Raw genomic sequence first — 19,812 nt, forward strand, 5'->3', positions numbered from 1 at the left:
CGTGCAATAAGCCAGCTGCGAACCTGTGTTCGCTGCTTGCAGCTTCCTTGAGCATTTCCCTTCCCTGGGCAGTGCTGCTTCCCACGGGCCTGCTTCTATCCTGAATGGAAGGCTTGTCCGCGGGAATCCAGGATGCCAGAGATCGTGAAGTGCTCGTCGAGGGCCCAGTCTCGCGTTGCGGCCTTTGAGTGTGGCTCTTGCTCACGTGCGAGGCTCCTAGGAGCGCTGAGTCTCCTTGAATTCTGCCGCTCTCCACGAGGGGGGATGACCCTGTGAGCAGTTCATATTGCAATCTCTTCTGTTCGAGCGTCCTGCATGTGCCAGGCCCAGTCCTCCCAGCCCCTCCGCCCCGCTGCTTGACTGCACCATGGTGTACTGATGACCTAACGGAGCAGAGGGCCTGCTGCTAGCGCAGCCTGGATTGTCCAGGCCTGTTAGCATCCCCCTGAATAGCCACAGCCTGAAGAAAGATGGGGGCCTTTCCCCCCCTCCGAGGTAACATATGTGCACTCTGAGGGTGTTCTTCTGAGGACAGATCTTTAGAAAAAGCATGCATAGGACAAAGTCAAGCACGGGCGGGAGCTTGGAACTCTTCCAGCTGGGACACGGTCCTCACTTCTCTCTTCTTTTCTCACCTCACTCTACCCTCCCAGCCATGGTTTGAACACCTCTCTTCAGTCGCCTTTGGCTCTTAAATCTAACCTGGCAAATCGATTTTGAGAAATCACTATGCAAAAAGCCATTTTATCCAGTTATCCCAGTTGATATTGGTGCTCTCCAAAGTCGTGTGTCCTCACTCCCCATAAGAGACACAAGGAGATGGTCCTGGCACCCAGGAGTTACTCTAGCAACCATTCAGTGGAGAGGATGACTGGGTGTGCTGCACGGGTCTCCCCTCCAGGACCGAGGCTCTCACTCCCCTAGCCGCTGGGACTGTTGGCTGCTAACGTCTCTCAGCTGTATAGCTCTCATTGTTGACCCTCAGCTGGAGAGAGGCCTCCCACCCAAGATTATGGCCCCTTTCTGGGGGAAGACCACATCCACGACTGGCGGATTTCAGTGTATAACAGATAGGCCCTTTGCCTAAAAAAACGGGACGGCTCAGAAGGGCTGCTTCAGTTTCAGAGCTGCCCTTGGGGCTGGCTGAGGCTTTTGTTCCAATTTGCCCCTCTGTTCAGTCTTATTTCTCTCCCTCTCACATGCACTAATCCCGAGAACACCCTGCAGTCGCTTCTTTACACAGTCTTTGTCTCACAGGGGCTCCCCCGAAATCTGACCTTCGGCACCTGCTACGCCCCACACCGGCTTCTCGGCGCTCATGCTGGTAGGCCTCACAAGAGCCACAGGCCCGGCCCTTCGTTAGCCCCATATTCCTTCCTGGGCTCTTCCCCACACGGAAAGCTGTCGTCATCTCCACCCCGGGGCCTCCCAGGTTTCTCTCTGCAGTGCACGCCTCTCCTCGAGACTTTCTCAAGAGCAGCCTGTTCCAAACTGCGGTGTGACTCCTGTCACAGTCCAGGTGTTCTCTACGTCACTGAGTGGCACCAGTCCAGGGGGGTGAGCCAGGAACCCAAAAACCATCCTTGACCCAATCATCGTCTCCTTCCATTCATCCCCACATCTAAGCCATCCCCAAGTCTAATTGGCTTAACTTGGAAAATAGCCTTCAAATTCGCTCACCTCCCTTCATCTCTACTGTTGCCACCATCGTCTAAGGTACCACGACCTTTTGCCCGGACCCTCAGCTAGAGGTTGCCACGTGGGCATTGCCACACAGACCTTCTTTGGAGGTTTATAAACCTGTCATGCTCCTTTCAGTCATGGAGATATTATGATGTCTCTAGAATTAACGCTTCCTGGAACGCTCCCAGCTTCCCCCCCGGCCACCCTGCCTGCTCAACACCTGGTCGATCTCCCTGAGGTTTTGCTCAGACCCCAGCTCAAATCTCACTTCCTTAAGGATGCCTTTCCCGATTCCCCAGACCATATCTGGACCCCATTCTGCGTTGCATATCACCGGATACTTCTCCTTTCGAGAATTTGTTACCATTGTAATTAATTGTCTTTAATGTCTATGCTGCTAAAAAAAAAAAAAAAAAAAAAGTAACCTCTTTGGGGACAGACACCCGTGTGTTTCACTGTCATTCTGTTCTTGGTGCTTGACTCGGTGCAGGCAGATGGCAGGCGCTCAACCAGCGGGCGCCGATTCCTTAGCTAGTTAACGGGAAGCTAGGCGTGTGTGCTTGCTGCCTGGGGTTGGAAAACTGCACCATCACCCGATGCCGGGATCAGGAGATTGGTGGGGTCGTGAGCTTAGTAACTTGCCATTTGCACGTGACCTCAGTTCTCAAAGCAGTGGGTTTCTCTGTGAAGAAAACAGGTTACTGAGTCTCGGAGTTTTCAACACAAACTCTTGATGTCAACCTTTATGCTTCTGTTATTGCAGCTGCAAACTTTCCAGCTCTTTGGTAATATTTTAAATGTGCTTCAGGTTATTCGTTTACTATTTTGAGTGCCTCTTCTGGAATACAGTTTTGGCTTTTTTAAAAAAAATTCAGTTAATATTCACTATTATTACTCCAGTCTTTATCATGTTGCAGAACCATGTTCTTCCAAGAGCTGTGAGGGACTCTCACCGGCATCGTGAACGACACGGTTACAGGCTTCCAAAGAGTCCCCCGTCCTCCGGGAATAACCTTTGCAGTCAACAGCTATTTATCCGGCATGACGCTGATCTAACTGTATTATTTACAGGTGGCACCTTTTCTATTTCCTTTGTTATTGTTCCCAAGCATGGATCCGACCACTTCTGTGCAGGAAGGAAAATGAACACCTCTGGACTTGTATGAGACTTTTTGTCTTTGCCTATTAATTGCTTAACTGACCTTGTAACTAGCTTCCTCTCTTTGATCTGATACTTTCTTATTTCGCGCTTGCAGATGTTTTAAAGTGTTCCAATATTCCCCCCTGGGTAAACTGGATGCTTTGTGGGGGCTGCTGATGTAGTTTGCCGGCCACCGTGGCTTACTTTGATAACTTTTCCTAGCAAGTGGGACATTTAGGGTGAAGACAAGAAGGACGACCACTAATCTATATTTAGGCATCCTTCGTTGGGTTGCCGTTTTAAAGAGTTAATTTTTTCCCCCAGAAAGGGATTGCTACAGAATTCCTGATTTTACAAGTTCACAATAAATATTTGTACTAATTAAGGCTGTTTAAACATAAATTATTTAAAGGAACTGTAGGCTTTTAAAGATTTAGAAAATCAATTAAAAACATTTAAAAGTCTGCTTTCTTCAGAATATTTGATTGAAGTCACATCAAAGTTGGAAAAGTTAACTATGTAGTACACATGAAAGAAATCATTGAAGTGTATTAATTTTATTAAATTTAATAATTAAAATTCTAAAAATATTATAAAATAATTGCATTCCTCTATGATCAATAACTATTTTGAGTAATCATTTTCTAAGGCCATAGAAGTTACGGTTCTCTTTAATTAATTTTACTAAATATTTAACTTTCACTTTTAGAAACCACTTTTAAAATTTCCTAAAGCAAATTATCATTTATTATAATTCTATCAAAGGTCAGACTTTAACTGTGACAAGCAACGGCTGAGAAATTTAATAAAATGATTTTTTAAAAATTAAGAACAGCTATGCAGATGATCATAACTATCATAGTCATACATACTTTCAGTTAGAGGAAAAAACATGAAAATCAGACCAACTTATATGTTAAGCAAAGCTATAGTTTACACATGCATGTGAAGTGAAGAAGTTCCCGAATGGGAGCCCAGAGGTGGACTAGAGTCTTAACCATAGCACCAGGAATGTTCTAGTGTGAAGGCTGGAGGAGGCCGGAACTACATGGTGTAGCCACTCCAGAGCCCTCTCTGGAGGTGGGTGTTAGGTATTAAAACCATGCACCCCAAAAGAATAATTACTAAATTCATGAAATTGATAGAGGGAACCATTTCCACATCCTATGCTGTTATAACTTTAACTGTTGTAAAGTTCTGAATGGCTGTAAAAAATCAGTCCTAATTTCTTTTTCTGAACCTGATCAGTGTGTCTCGGCACAGCTGGCCAGTTCTGGCATACCTGGCTTCCGCCGCACACCTGTCAGGAAGGCCTGCTCTTCAGCATGGGGACAGAGAACCCAGCTCTGGGCCTCAGGTGAAACCCCGGCCTTGTCCCTTACAACCTTGGGTATGTCGCTTAAGCTCTCTGAAGTTTAGCTTCCACCTGTGTAAACGATAAGGGTAATGGTTTATCCGCAATTCTTCAGATTCCCGTGTGGACGAAATGAGCTCATGCATTCAGGTGCACGGTGAGTGTTCAATTACTGGTTAGTTCTGTTATTTCCTCTCCGTGGGCTGTGAGTGAGTTTTCTTGATCAGGTCTCGAAGCTTTTATGTCTTCTCTTGCAGTGCTGTCCTGAGAAAAGGGTGCCGTGTTTGCTTCAATAAGTCTGCACCGGCTAGTGGGAGGGTGCTGGGAGCACCTGCATTTCTCAGAAGAAACATCATTAGAACCAGATTTGCGACTCCTGCCAACAGAAGCAAACCACTCTGACTTCATTAGCGCAGCCCTGCAAATAGCTTTTCAAGTGGTCAGGACAGTAAAAGCTCCATTCAGCTTGGGGCGAGGGACACTTTCTCCCCGCAGAGGCCACCTGCATTTTATAACTCAGAGAGGGTCTCCCTGTCAAGTCCTCACACAGCTGCTGGAGGCAGGCACACATTCCCGGAATTTGGCATCACAAAGGGAAGCTGCCCCCAAATTTCCATTAGGCCTCCAGCTGGAATCAGGAAGCACAACACAATCAGAAGATGGGGTCGTGTCTTTCTTAAGTGACACTTTTTGTCAGAGGTGGTTGTAGATTCACACGCAGTTGTAAGAAGAAATGAAGAGAAATTCTATGTATTCTCCCAACCGTAGCATCTCGAAGGCCTGACGTACAGCGCCCAGAACACTGACACTGGTACCATCAAGATCCAGAGCCATCCCATGGCCACGAGGACTCCTTTTGCCCCGATCCTCTTTTGCCACCCCTCCGCCACCCCTGTCGCCGGCCTACCACTGATCCGTTTTCCATTCCTGTGACCGTATCATTTCCAGATTGCTCTGCAAGTGGAATCGTGCCGTGTGTAACCTATGCATTGCCTTTCCCAGTGAGCGTGACGCCCTGGAGATTCATTCGAGTGGCGTGTGTGGCGGCTCTTTCCTTTCTGCGGCTGAGTGGCTTTCCCTGGCGTGCGTGCATCGCGGTTTGTCTAACCATTCGCTCACTGAAGGGCACCTGGGGAGTTCCCAATTTTAGGCCAACAAATCAGCTGTGAATAGCTATAGTTTTTTATATGAACTTAATTTTTCATTTCTCCCCAGTAAATGTCCAAGAGTACGATTGTGGGGTTCCGCTGAAACTGAACGCTTAGTTTTATAAGAAACTGCCACAGTGACTGCACCGTGTTATATTCCACCAGCAACGTGTAAGGACCCAGTTGAAGCACGCGCTCTCCAGCATTTGGTGCTGTCACTATTTTTTATTATTTTAGTTATCCTGACAGATGCGTAGTGATGTCTCATTGTGTTTTTAATTTGCGTTTTCTCAGTGGCTAATGGCGTTGACCATCCTTTGCAACAGTCTTTTGCAGATGGTATAATTTAAGAGCTGGAGAGGACTGGAGGAGACCTATGTCAATGACTGAGCCCAAAATTGATTTATTTGGCTGAGAGTCAGGTCCCATTGAGGGAGAGAGGGAGAGAGAGGGAGAGACTGGGGTGGAGTAAGAGGGGAGAGCACAGCACTCAGACTCAGGTCTCCTGAATCCCTGCCCAGGGGTGGTTACACCATATCCCACCTCTGGTTCACATCAGGGATGATTCCCTCGCTCTGAATTGGGTGGTGCAGTTGAACAGAACTGGGTGGTGAGGCTGATAAAGAATGTACATAAGTAATTCAGTGGTTGCTCCCGTGTAGTATTTAGCATGTATCTGGCAGCTACCAGGAACTCAATAAATAATTAAATATTTTTACATGAATTAAAGGAATATATATCTTTATCTCTCGATATGTATATATCTATATCTCTATTATCATCTATCTATCTATCTACCAATTATCTATCTATCTATCTATCTATCTATCTATCTATCTATCTATCTATCTATCTATGTATCTATCTATCTATCTATCTATCTATCGTCTATCTATCATCTATCATCTATCTATATCTATCTATCATCTATCTATCTATCTATCTATCTATCTATCTATCTATCTATCTATCTATCATCATCTATCATCATCTATCATCTATCATCTATCCCAGGAGCTAATATGCTTCCTTTCTTTAAAGGAGGCACATTGGAAGTTTGTTTCACCCTTTCAGAGCAGAGAATAGATAAATAAAATAGTCTTTTTAAAAAATCATTTCAAATACTGTCAGAAAAGAAAAACCATGTCTTTTCAGTCCATGCCATAGGCCTTCTTATATCTTCCTAGAGTTAGCTATGGAAGGGGCGCTGTGGATGAGGGGGTCCGCCCCCCTGGTTTGCAGATGAGGAAAGGGAAGCTCACAGGAACGAAGCGCCCTCTTAGGTGATGCTCAGGAGGGAACGGGAGGAGCTGCGGCTGACGGTGTTTTCTGAGTCAGGAGCCCAGTGCCCCTGACGGAGCCCCTGCCAGGCTCACGCGCAGGACCAGGCACTGGAAGCCAAGGGCTCTGCTCGTGGTGAGGGCCTGTGGGGGTGGGAAGAGAGACGGAGTGAACAGCCAACACCTGGGTGAAGTCTGCATGCGCGGGGCTGGGCTCCTTATTCTAGCCCGAAGGATGTCACAACTTCTTTGACTTTACTGAGAGACCAACTCTTTCCATTTGGGCATAAAAAAGGTCAGCCCTCTAATAACCACTTCCAAAGCCAACCGCCACTCTGCCCCTGGCTGTGCAGGCCCAGATGGTAGGTGGAGTAACAGGAATTTAAAAATGTGTTTAAGACAGGAAGAAAGGGCTGTACAATATATGTATCTAATTCAGAAGGAGCATGTTTTCAAAGTTAAGAGGAGACTTGGCCAGTAAAAGACACAGTTGCCAGGTAGGATAGATACTAAGTCAAATGTACCTGAGGAGATGTAATCCTAAGGGAGACAGGATGTTTATAGCTTCAAGACTCTGGGGGCAGCTAACTTTTATAAGCCTTATAAATTGTGAGACCCACACGGGCCGTTCCTGCAGGGTGCAGACCACCCTTAGCACATGCTTGTATACCACAGGTTGGGAGGCAGCCAATAAAGGGCCCCGGTGGTGCTTGAGGTGCTGACCTGAGAGTAGTAGGGCCACTGTGCTAACTATGATGGCTCACACAATTTGTTCTACATTTTACTGGTTAATAGAATTTTATAGGCTCTCTCATTTCCCTTTCACACAACCCCTCACTCCCCCCAGACAGAATATACTGGGAGAGGCAGGGCTCAAACCCCATCTCTAGATTTGTCGACGCTCTTTCCAGTCCTCGATGGGGCCAGACTCTCGGGAATGATCTCCACTGGTACCTGCTGGCTTCACACAGGGCCCTGGATGAGGCGGAGCAAATACGTTCCCACCCCTAGAATACAGGACCCTGCAGACACTGGTGTCAGGTGGCCATCGGGAGCAGAGCTCTGCGTTTTAAATCTAAATATTGGGGGGACTGAATAATGTTCCATTTTCCATCATTCAGCAAATGGTTATTGAGCATTTGCTGTGTGCCCGGTGCAGCGCTGGGCTGAGGAGCCACACCTCCAGCTAACACAGAGGTGCACCGGGCACTCCTGGTGCTTGGCATCTGGGAGGGGAAGTAGGTATCAAACAGCCATGCGGCGTGTGTGCTAAAGGAGAAACCCAGAGTCCCACAAAGTGGAAAAACAGGGGTCCAGCCCCGAGCGGGGGACCCAGTGGGGGTGTGAGAGGAGAGAAAACTTTTCAGGTGCAGAGAATAGCAAGGGGAGGTGTGAGTGATGCCACCTCAGAGAAAGGTGAAATGTGGCTGAAGCATCGCGAGGATGTTGATGTTAGGAAACCTTTAAAGCTTCCCTCTTGCCCGACCGGCGTGGCTCAGCGGTTGAGCATCGACCTAGGATCCAGGCGATCAGGGTTCAATTCCCTGTCAGGGCACATGCCCGGGCTGCGGGCTCGATCCCTAGTCAGGGGCTTGCAGGAGGCAGCCGATCAGTGACTCTCATCATTGATGTTTCTCTCTCTCCCCCTCTCCCTTCCTCTCTCCGAAATCAATGAAGACATATTTAAAAACAAACAAAAAAACCCTCCCTCTCAGCTACATACACACATACGCACACACACCTCCCCCTACACTCACTCCCCTACACACACATGCACACAAACCATACATACACCACCTACCATACAAACACCACGCACACACACACACTGCACATATACACCGCATGCCACACACATGCCTCACAAACAGCCCCCCACCTAAACCACACACACACTACACTACACCCCCCCACACACCACACATCACACACCACACACCACACACGCACCTCGGGTCCATTCAGACTCCCTGGAAATCCCAGGAACAGGATTCTTGCACAATTATTCCCCAGATAAGCCTTGACATTATCATCTGCCAGGTTCTTACCAGAGAGAGGTGCTCAGACTGATTCAGTGGGGAGCTCAGCAGTGGCTCCGGGCTTCAGTCCTCTCTAAGGCCCCCAGGTGATTCTAACGCACAGTCCAGTTTGAAGCCCGTTGGTTGTGAGGCACTGTAACCCTTTCTTTGACCGTTCATGCTGGTCTCCCCAGGGAGAGAAGCAGGCCCCGGCACCCGGAGGGGGTGTGGGGAAGCGCTGCGGAGGCAGGGCCCCAGCCTGGGAAGGCTCCTGAAGTATGTTCAGGGAGCAGCAACCACCCACGTGCGGGGCACCTCCCAGAGGGCTGAGGAAATGTCCTTGTCCGGGGTCCTCGAAAGGTTTCATTTTGAACATCTGTGTCTGTTTCGAAAGAGTCACATTCGGGGGCCACTGCTGGCTTTCGCAGTGCCATTGCCTTCTCGAAAGCAGCGTAGCAGAGCCCTTACTCCGCGTACTTCGTTCCCTGATAACAATTGTGTTTGTTACTTCATGGCCTAAAGCAAGACTAGCAGATGTAATAGCTGCTGAAAAAAAATTAACTGGTAGATGACTGATTTATAGCTTCATCATAACATAAATTACAACAGGAGGTGGAGGGAATGGCTTTTGGGGAGCACTGCTTTTCTGCAGACCTGCAAAGCCCTTGCTTCTGTTTCAGCTAGTGTTAAAACTGCAAAAGTAAGGTCTGTGAACTATGTAAACAACCCTTCCCCCCCCCCCCCCAATGAAAACTGTGAATTATTCAGATACAAGAGGAGGGAAAGAGCTGCTGTTGGCCTAGGGCCTCAAGTTCATGTCCGTGACAGGCTCTGAGCTTGTCAAAACTGCTCTTCAATCACCTTCCTAATAGTACGGTGTGCTTCAGTGACCGGACCGGTCACGTAATTAGAAGCATACTCCTCTGGCTGGGAAGGAATCTACTGGTACACTCTAAATGAAAGAAAACCAACTGGTGTGCCAGGTTATATAATTTAATGAAGAAACTGTAGAAGGAGCCCTTTAAAAAGTGTGATGGTGCATTCATTTTTGCTAGAATATGAGGCGCTCAGGCAGAACCCACGTCTCTTTTAACTGGCAGCCAAAGCTCATCACTGCTGTGTAAATGAATCAGAGGCCGCCACAGCCCCATCTGGCTGTCAGGACACAGCCGGTCGTGACCTGAATGCGTGGGGTCTATTGCACTTGCCCCGTCACATCTTGGGTAAACCAGCCCTGATGTCCAGTTGGAGAGGTGAGCATTTCTGCTTTCATCATTGTTGCAAGTTTGATTTGTCTCTTTTAACCTCTGTCTATTTGTTCTTTTAAAAAAAAACAACAGCAGAAAAAAATCCGGCCTTACGGTCCATCTGACCTCACTGCGTCCAAAACGGCATCTCAGCCTCTCTGTGCTTTCTCTCTGGCTGCTCCTCTATTTTTCTTGTCGTCTTTTTCTCTTTCATCTGGCTTCTCCACCCAAAAAGCCAAGGGAAGTGAGGTAACAATAACTTCGTTGCACTTCACCTGGCCCACCCAGAGAAAAGCTATTTCTAGGCAGATGCGGAAAACCCAAACCCCGTGGAACGCAACAGGCCCTTTAATCTAACCTCCTCTGTGAGCTGCACAGCCTAATGTTTAATTTGAAAAACAATCTGAAAATAGCATGAAAGGAAACGTGGAATTTGCATAGCTATATATATGTTTAAGATAGTCATAGTCCTTTCCTAAAACACTGTGTTTGAGAGCTGACCCTTTACTTGACATTGCCCGAATTTCGTGGACGCCTCTAAGATAAGGAGTGTAATTTTCACCCGAGGGAGTGTTGCTTTCCTGCACGGTCCCCTTGGTGTTAAGGGGACAGATGTCACCCCCCTCACTCTGGGAAACTGAAGGCTGATGCTCAGGGCTGCTTGACTGGGTAAAGCTAAGACCACAATGATGGTGAAGGTGGGATGATTTCTACTAACTGTTGGATTAGAACTTATTCTCTAATAACTTTTGAGAATCTTATTAAAACCTGTTTCTCTTTCCTTATAGTCCTACCTCTCTTTCTCTCTTTTTCTTTTCCATTTCCTTGGTGTGTTTTTTCTTCATTTAAAAAATATATTTCTTGTGTGTCTTCTCTCTTTTAAAAGTTTAAACTGCACCGGAACCTTATTTTTTGCAGCAGAGCCTTGGTTTGGTTTAGTCTGGCTTCTTACAGGTGGATTTCTTTCACCATCAGCTCCTTCCAGGCTGACTTCTATTTCGGAAGCTGTAAATTTCATAGCTGGGGAAGACTAATGAAAACCTCTATCATTTCAGGTTTCCTAGAGGTTCCATCATTTGCAAGGTGCCATTATTTATTTATTTATTTATTTATTTATTTATTTATTTACTTATTTAAATGTTTTCAATCACAGTTTACATTCACTGTTATTCTGCATTAGTTTCAGATGAACAGCAAAGTGGTTAGAAAATCATGTACTTTACAGAGCGCCCCCCTCCTGCTGCTTTAAGTCTCCAGTGGCCCCATACACAGTTTTCATGATATTCTTGACTCTATTTCCTCCGCTGAAATTTGCATCTCTGTGACTTTTCTGTAACTACCCATTTGTGCCGCTTAATCCCTTTACCTTTCCCACCCAGCCCCCCTAACCCCACTCCCCTCTGACTCTTAGCAATACTTTTTTATGATATATCTCCTCGGGCAAGGAAAGCAAAAGAAGAAAAAAATAAGCAGATGGGACTGTATCAAACTAAAAAGTTTTTGCACAGCAAAGGAAAGCATCAACAAGACAACCTGCAGAGTGGGGGAACATATTCATCAGTGATACATCTGTTAGGAGGTTAATAGCGAACATTTATAAAGAACTCGGACAACTTAACACCAGGAAAACAAACAACCCAGTTGGAAAGTGGGCAGAAGACCTGAATAGACACTTGAAGATGCCCTTTAAAGCAATCTCACCGACAGGTGCTAGAAACCCAGGTGGAAGCCTAAGGCCCTCACTTAGAGGTGGCTGCTCTGCAGGTCAGGGAAGCAAAGCAGAAAGGGTTCGTTCAGAGCTTAAGGGGGGGAAAACATTTAAAGAAGATTTATAACCAGTCTGCAGATTTTTACGAAAGGGATTCTTATATTGGGACCCACCAAAGGATCCGTGAATAGAAGTCAGGGTGTTGATGAACTTAGGGGAAAAATTACTTCTTTATATTTCCTGAGCTTTCATTGAAATGTACCTTTTCCATTAATTATAGATATGGACCAAAGCCATGGTAATGTGAGCACTCTATCAAATATCTTACTGTGGTTACTGCAGCTATCTTGAAATGTCCTCTGTCTTCATTGCTACTCTGAAATTGTGGTAAATATTAGACCCGCCACTGGATCTACTGAAAGCTTTAATAAAGGAGCACATATTTAATTTTACGCTAACAGAGCAGTTGTCAACCAGTGTGCTGCAAGAATGTTTAAAACATGCAACACCTGGCTACTTAGTCAGGGGCACCTACCTCTCTTCCCTTAGATTGTCAAATAAAAAAATGACAACAGCCAACACAACAATAGCCATCTGGTGTGAATGCCCTGTCTTGAACCACAAATATATAGGCCATATAATGGAGTTGCTTCTTACTGGTCATGTCACATAACAAGCTTGCATCTGATTAGTTAATTCTTGGTACCAGAAATCCATGTATATAAGTATAGGCACCTGATTTTTTTTAAAAAGTCACTTTGGAGCAAAAAGGGTAGGTAATTACTACTATTATTAATTTTGTAAACCAATAAAAATTATAACTATTTTTTGGTCAGATTGGCAAAAAATATATTTTTGTGTGTGCCGCAGAATTTTAGTAATTAGTTTATGGGTGCCATGAGATGGAAAAAGGTTGAAAATCGCTGCTTTAACACAATCAAGCTGTAACTATTTCAATATAATTGTTTTTCCTTACTAATCCTACGCATTTTATTAAATGCACTTAAACTCATTCTGAGAAGCAGTCGGTAGGCTTTACCAGATGATCAAATGAGTCCACTGAATAATAAAGGTTAACAACCTTGTTCTGGAGATTAAATTATTCTTCCAACTGGATATTTAATTGGTCCTTGATTTTGGGGACAGGGAAGAGTGTAGGAGAGTCAGAGAGGGGAGTGTGGAGTTTGTCTCGGGCCTAGCAGAGTTTCTGCTTGCTTCTGTTGGACCTGTGTCCAGAGCTAAGCATCTAAATAGCCCTCACAAAACCGAAAGAGAGAAGATAAAGCCCACGCTAGGGAGCACCATGCAGGGAAAATAACAAACAAAGCTAAACAAAATGTAAAAAGCCCACTGAAAGTCCTATAGCATAAAGGGTTTCTTATCATTTCTTCCTGCTTTTTGTGTATATTTTTCTGATGCCAATCCCCAAATTCCTTTTTTAAAAGCAGTTTTCGATTCTAGAAGATACTTATCCCCTTCTATGTTACTTGGCACAAGCACGGAAGGCCCAGCTGCTGCGCCATTGGCTGAGGCCTTTTTGGGAACTCTCGACACTCCCACTGTCCTGCCCGCCCCTTTACTGGCGGTGCCGTGGTAACAAGAAGCTGGCTCGCTATGAGGGCTTGTAGGGTCTGTGGGGGAAGTTGGTTCCTCTACAAGACCTACATCAGAAAGGGGGAGGGATGCAAACGAATAGCTATTGCATGTGCTAAATAAATCGAGTCTAATGAGACACAGTGTTGCCCCAGTGTTCCTATCAAGATGTTCTCATCAGAGTAATTCTGAGGCGGCCTTGTCAGAAGAAAGCTATTTTTCGCTTCTGTGATACCTTCTGATTCTGCAAGGTGGTGGGAAGAAGAAAGGAAGGAAGGAAGAAAGTGGGCAGCGAATGTGAACAGTGAAGGGTACGGAGACTGGGGGACAAGAACAGATTTTTCAATCTAACCGAGCTGAGTTCAAATCCCAGCTTGTAACTTTCCTGGCTGTGTGATCTTGGGCATGCTGCGTAACTTTTCTGAGCTTCATTCAGCTCTACATCTGTAGGACAGACACGATTACAGTAACAACTTATAGAGTTACTGTGAGAATTAGGTGGCATGTGATGTGTGAGACCATGGCACTGTGCCTGGAGCCGTGGAGTAAGAACTTAATAGAGGGCACTGCAGGGGTGATGCTGACGCTAGGTGTCCGTGTCAGCAGGCAGGCCAGACAGGCGTAGGAGTGGCTGCTGTCCTGCTCCATCTGCCGGGCCTGTCTCTCTAATCAACCAGCCGATCCTGTTCCACGGGGAAGGGGGTGTCTGCCGCATTGGGCCGCCAGCAGCCTGGCTTCCTCCCTTTACCCTTCACGATCTTGGTTGCTTTATTGAATAACTGGCTTGTCTCAGTGTTTCTAGCTAAAAAACGATTAGGGTCTTAATGGTAGTTAATATCTACCTGCCTCACAAGCCAGATTATCCAGTGTGTACGTGAAGTCACGGTATTTCTCAAGTTCGAGACAGAGGCTCCACTGCCCCTGTGATGAGGGTGTGAGCGCTGAGGTAAATGTACACGTAGATGCCCATCTGTACCTGGGGTTTTCTCCTGTGGGGCACTACCTAGTTAATTTTTAAATGGGACAATCATCTAACGGATAAATAAGATAACTCACGTGAAAGTCTTTGTAAACAGCGGAGCATTATTAAAAGCCAAGGCTTTGCTATTATTGTTGTTGTTGCTCAAAATAAAAATAATGTGGTCATTGGGAAATTGCCCCTGGAATCCTTTTAGCCCACTAGAAGGGATGTCTCTTGGACTTGGCTGATCACGAAGGAACAGGAAGTCCCTGAGTGCTTTCGAATCTCATCTTTCTCTTCTGTGGGGTGGGAATATCCTGGGCTTGACCCATCGTCAGCATTTTAAATAGTCATTCTTGGAAAATGACGGTTAGTCAAGAATATGGCAGGTGAAAATTTGAGTAATCCTGCAACTATCCCTTGCCTCTTCCAATTACTGATGGTATAAACCTCATTTATAAAATAAAAACCTTCTAAAAATCATTTTAATTACTTACTAAAAAGTAAAAAGTTAAAAAGTTCAGAGAGCGGAGACCCCCGTCATGGTCTCCAGCCTTCTGATGGATAGGACTGGACTAACTGTTTGGACCTGGACTAACTTGAAAATGAAGCCTGTCTTGCCTCTAATGACCCATGTGTCTACTTAAATCAACAAATACATATATTTTACACAGGTTATTATTTTAAAGGTTTAGAGTAAGTTGTTCTTTAGTTGTTAAAAGTGTTCAGTAACCAAGAGCATAGCTCACCTGCTCTTGGACTGAGACATTCACTGTGGAGATAGAAACTTACTAGTTTGCCCTACAATTGATTGTGTACCATACGGACTGGGTTGGGTACTGGAAGGAAAACAAAGGGAACTGAGAGAGAATTCTGCCTTTAGGAATAAAATGATCAATTATTGTCCAAAAGGCTGTTAGTATCTCATCCCACCAGGGAGGAGCCACCTGGCTACTGAATATGTGGCTTTTACTTGCCTGTATCGGCCCTGGCATCCCGAGCGGTGGCAGGACATACGTGTCCATCCCCCCAGCATGATTCATCCGTGCCAGCCTCACGATGGTCTTTACTAATAGTACTGGACTAGTTTGCATGGGCGATTCAAAGTGATGTGGTGCCTGTTTAAAATAGTTCAGAGCGATAACTTACTGGCAGGGTAGCTCTTGAGAAATCACAACGGCAGAGCTCTTTACCAAAACGGTTGGCAGGATCCAGGCTTGGTTGGAAAATGGTGCTTTGAGGGAGCCTCACTGCTTGTGCGTGGCCAAGAACAGCTCCGAGATGCTGAATTATAATTTGCTGCTTTTAAATCCAGGATTTGGCTATACATTTAGGTTAGTTTATGCAAAACTGGCAGAGGTTGATTTCTAGCTTTCTTTAGTGTCCAGGTTTAATCATTTCCCTCTCGTTAGTGGGGAGAGAACTAAAGCCTTCTGTTCTGACCAAACAACCACAACCCAAATAGGCCAAGGTACTAGGAAAATACCAGGGCAAGTGAAATGAGGAGTGCCGTTCAGAGCCGCCACGCTGGGGCACGGGGCTGAAAACCAGCCCTGGGATATGCCTGAGAGATTTCTTAGGAGGCCTGATGGCACTTCTTATAGGAAGCTGTGAAGTAGGGGCTGCTTACATTGGCAGAAAAAAATTCAAATACTCTATAGCTCTTTTATGCTCTTCTGTTATTGTTGCCTCTGTATACCATTTTGGGAACAGTGTCTTAATGTTTCCCTGGGGACCCATTCCTTCCTCGATTTCAGTCCCTGAGGTTTGGATGGGACTGACTCACTATCACCCCCAGCTCCAGCGATGGCCGCAGAGCCCATTAATGACCAATCTGGGCTACTAGTCAGATCAGTTGTGATCTACCTGCAATCAAACAGAGTCTGTCCCAGGAATTTTGCTAGAGACTTTAGAAAAGGGGTGCTGTCCTTCTTCTAGGGCAGATATAGGTAGAATGCAGTCCTAAGACTTCTGGAGACCATCTTGGTCACCAGAGGGAGGCTGCTTGTCTGAGAATGAAGCCAACGCAGAGGAAAGCAGAGCTGAGAGAGTGAGTTGCCTACTCCTAATAACACCCTTTGAATCATATTAAGTGAGGATCTAAGTCCAGCTTTGCCTAAAGCCACAGGTGTAATTCATTGGTTTATTTTGTTTTTTGCACAGGCCAGTTTGAGTTAGGTTTCTGTTACTTGCAGTGGAAAGTGATCTGAATACTATACCATATTTTATGGAGCCTGTGTATAAGTCAGCTGTGGCCACAATAATGCTGCATAACAAAATACTAAAAAACCCAGAGGTATCCAACAATGGTTATTTCTTTCTTATGTGTTTTTGTGAGTTAACTGGGATGGGGTTAGTTTCTGCTGGGTTCGAACGGTCTTGGTTTCAAGCTTCCTGTTGCTCTACCTATCCCTTGTCCTCTTTGGAGCAGTGGTTATTTGGGGCATATGGCTCTTTTCATGATGCCGTCAGGAATGCCAGACAGCAATCCCAACCACATAAGCACAGTTCAAGCCTTTGCTATGTCATTTTCACTAACATCACGTTGGCCAAAAGAACTTGGTCAAATCCAACATCAAAGGGGTGGGAAAGGCTCCTTCCATGGAAGTGGGGAGAAAGGAGTGAATGTTTGGTGAGCAATAACCTAATCTACCACAGCTCGAATTTAAACCAAAAGAAATAAAGATTACTTATTATAAAATCATTTTATTCTAAATCTACAGGCCAATAAAGATAGTAATACACAAACAATGTGAAATATTTTAAACTAGTTAGTGGAACAAATGACAACTAATTTTTCAGCAATGAGAGCTGTGTATTCTTGATTCAAACTTCTGATTTGTTTCTAATATGATGTCAAAATTAGTTTTGAAATAAGTAGAACATCATATAGGAACCTCCTTTTCACAAAGAAATTATTTTAGTCATGTATAGTACATTGACGTAGCCATTCAACGAGAATTTCATTTGATTTTTAAATTCTTACACCCTACAGTGTGCAAATACTGCGAACACTACACAGTACACAATTAAAGTAGAGTAGCTGAATGCTTAGTAATAACGGCTGTCATTCTTTTATGTATCTCCACTGTTTCAGGTGCTGTGCTAAATGAGGCCTAGGGATGTTAAAGAGTGCGGCCAAATTCCCAAATTTTGGTAAGGGCCCGAGAAAGGGAATCAGCCTGAGTCTGTTTAGTGTCAAAACTCAAACCATTATTTCACTACATTATAGGAAGTTTCAGTTAGACGAGACTGAGTTGGGAGCTGGCTAAAGGCAGGCCTGCATTTTCAGTTCTGGAGCATGTTACTACATCGATGAACAAAATCATTGCTGCAGCCCTGATTCAAAACGGGAGGTCGGATTAAGTGAAGGCGGTTTGGTCAGAGAGGACAACTGAGGGAGGCATTTGGTGCAATGATGAAGAGCATGGGATCCTGTGAGACTCACCTGGGGCCCATTTCCTGTCAGTTACAACTGGGAAGGCAAGTGCCCTGGCCCACGGATTCACTGTGTGGGGCTAATGCGACGCTAGGTGAAAAGATTTTTATTTGACCTGTGGCTAAGGGAGCACGCTTGTTATAAAGGTAAATTAAAAACAAACAAACAAAAAATCCCCCACACAGTTTCTCAATTCTGATGATTCTATAGACCTGTCTCAATCAGAGGCTGAATCTGGTAATCTTTGGAAATCACTTTTTTTTTAATTCACTCTGTCAATGTCTATCTTTTATTTATTTATAGTAAATTTATTGGGGTGACATTGGTTAATAACATTATATAAGTTTCAGCTGTGCAGGTCTATAACGATTCGTCTGTACATTGCGTCGTGTGCTCACTGCCATGGTCCAGTCTCCTTCCATCACCGTATATTTGACCTTCTTTACCTTCTTCCTCCCCCGCTCCCCTCCCCTCTGGTCACCACCACACTGCTGTCTGTGTCTGTGAGTTTGTGCGTTGCTTTCTGTTTTATATCCCACGTACGAATGAAATCATATGGTTCTTGTCCTGTTCTTCCAGACTTATTTCGCTAGCATGGCACTCTCAAGGTTCATCCATGTCGTTGCAAATCACTTTTGACCCTTAGCTTTTGAAGTTGTTCAGATTTTTGGCACTTTTCTAACCACATTAAAAACAAACAAACAATGTTTTAAAGGGAGGCACTGTCCTTTTTTTTTTCTGAGTTTCAACAGTTGGTATCCAGGCTGCCTCAATGATCACAAGGAAGCAGAAAACGTTCTTGAAAAAAGCAGAAACATTAAGTTTCAAGTTCCACACATCTAGATGCAAGGTTTCATAGTTAAAGTCTTTGGATGGAAAGCAAGATTTCTTTTACCTTTACTTTGAGTCCAGGTAACGTTGGACTGAAGGATGAATGTAAAGTAGCTGGAGGCAGTCACAGTCTACTCCCACTCAGGAACAGAGAGTGTGAAAAATAGCTTCTCAGAGTTGTCACGTCTCGGTTCTCCTGTGTAACAGTGTATGAGTGATAATGTGGCTGGTGGCCACGATAACATCTGTACTACAGTTAACACAAGAATATGACTCTGTTTATAAGGCACTTTTCAAACCAGGTAAGCACAACTTGACAATAATTGCACGGAAGGGATGACTCCAGGCACGTGGAGGCATGATCCTTGATTCTAATTTGAGTGGGGAGACAATTAGATTTAAAGCATGTGTTCACTTTTCCTGGGCTGTGGAGGGGATGGAAATCTCGATATATTTTTGTAAATCTCTTTCTCCTCTGTTTTTAGGGTGGGAGGGTTGCTTCGCCCACTGGGTGAGGGAAGTGAGCAAACACACAGGGTTGGGAAACAATAAAAAGCCCAGAAAACTGAGTCAGGCACCTCTCTCTGGCAAAGCCCGGAGTGAATAAATGGGTGTCCTGAGTGTCAGCAAGCAGGTGACCTGTCAGAACACGAAATAAGAGGAATTTTGAAGTTATGACTTTGCCCAGGGAATATGCTGCCTCCCACTTCTAAGGATTAGCTCTGAGGACCCAGAATGAGAACATTGCATTACTCCTGGGAAATCCGCTCAAAAAGGCAGAAGGTGGCTCAGAACCTCAACCCTTTCGAGTTTCAGAAACAGTGACATGACTCAACCATGCTGTTATTCTTGAGACTCAAGCAACTCATTAAACCCTTCTGCCTCTTCATTTTTTTTTGGTTTGAAGAAATACAGGTATTGGGTGAAATGAGCAGTTTTAAAGTTGTGAGCCTTGGAGCTCTCGCAGTCCTTAAAGACCTCAGAAGATCTCAACAGCCCCCACAGATGTGGCAGAAAGTAGGGCAAGAGAGAAGGACTCTGCTCCCTTCACCCCCTTTTCTCAGAATTCTTTCACATGTTGGCCTTCGGTGTACGGACGAAGATGTCTGAGCCACCTCTGACTTGACCTTTTCGGAAGCCTGTTGTACTGCTTGGCCTTGAAATCCCCTGTCGCCTGCCATCCCTGGTGATCCTGAACACCAGAACCAGGTTCAGAGTTTATTTATTCTCAGAAGAAACAGTCCAGTGTGGTGAGCATCACGTTAGTCTCTAGGGATAAAGGAACAAAGAGATATGATCCCTGCCCTCAAGGATTTTATGGTTGAATGAAGAGAAAGACAGTCAAACCCATCATTGTGCTACAACAAGGCTCTTGATTAAATGGGGGCCCATGCCAAGAAGGGAGAGAA

General features: G+C 45.2%; 1 long non-coding RNA gene across 1 annotated transcript in view; it reads left to right on the forward strand.

The window, feature by feature from the left end:
* Positions 1-9,760: 9,760 nt before the first annotated feature.
* Positions 9,761-19,812, forward strand: part of LOC308563309 — a 300,114-nt gene continuing 290,062 nt past the window's right edge. The window contains exon 1 of the long non-coding RNA XR_013999773.1: positions 9,761-9,877. This is a non-coding gene — a long non-coding RNA (uncharacterized lncRNA). The remainder of the gene's footprint in view (positions 9,878-19,812) is intronic.

This window comes from Miniopterus schreibersii (genome assembly GCF_964146895.1).
Source record: "Miniopterus schreibersii genome assembly, chromosome: 10".
NCBI lineage: Eukaryota > Metazoa > Chordata > Mammalia > Chiroptera > Miniopteridae > Miniopterus > Miniopterus schreibersii.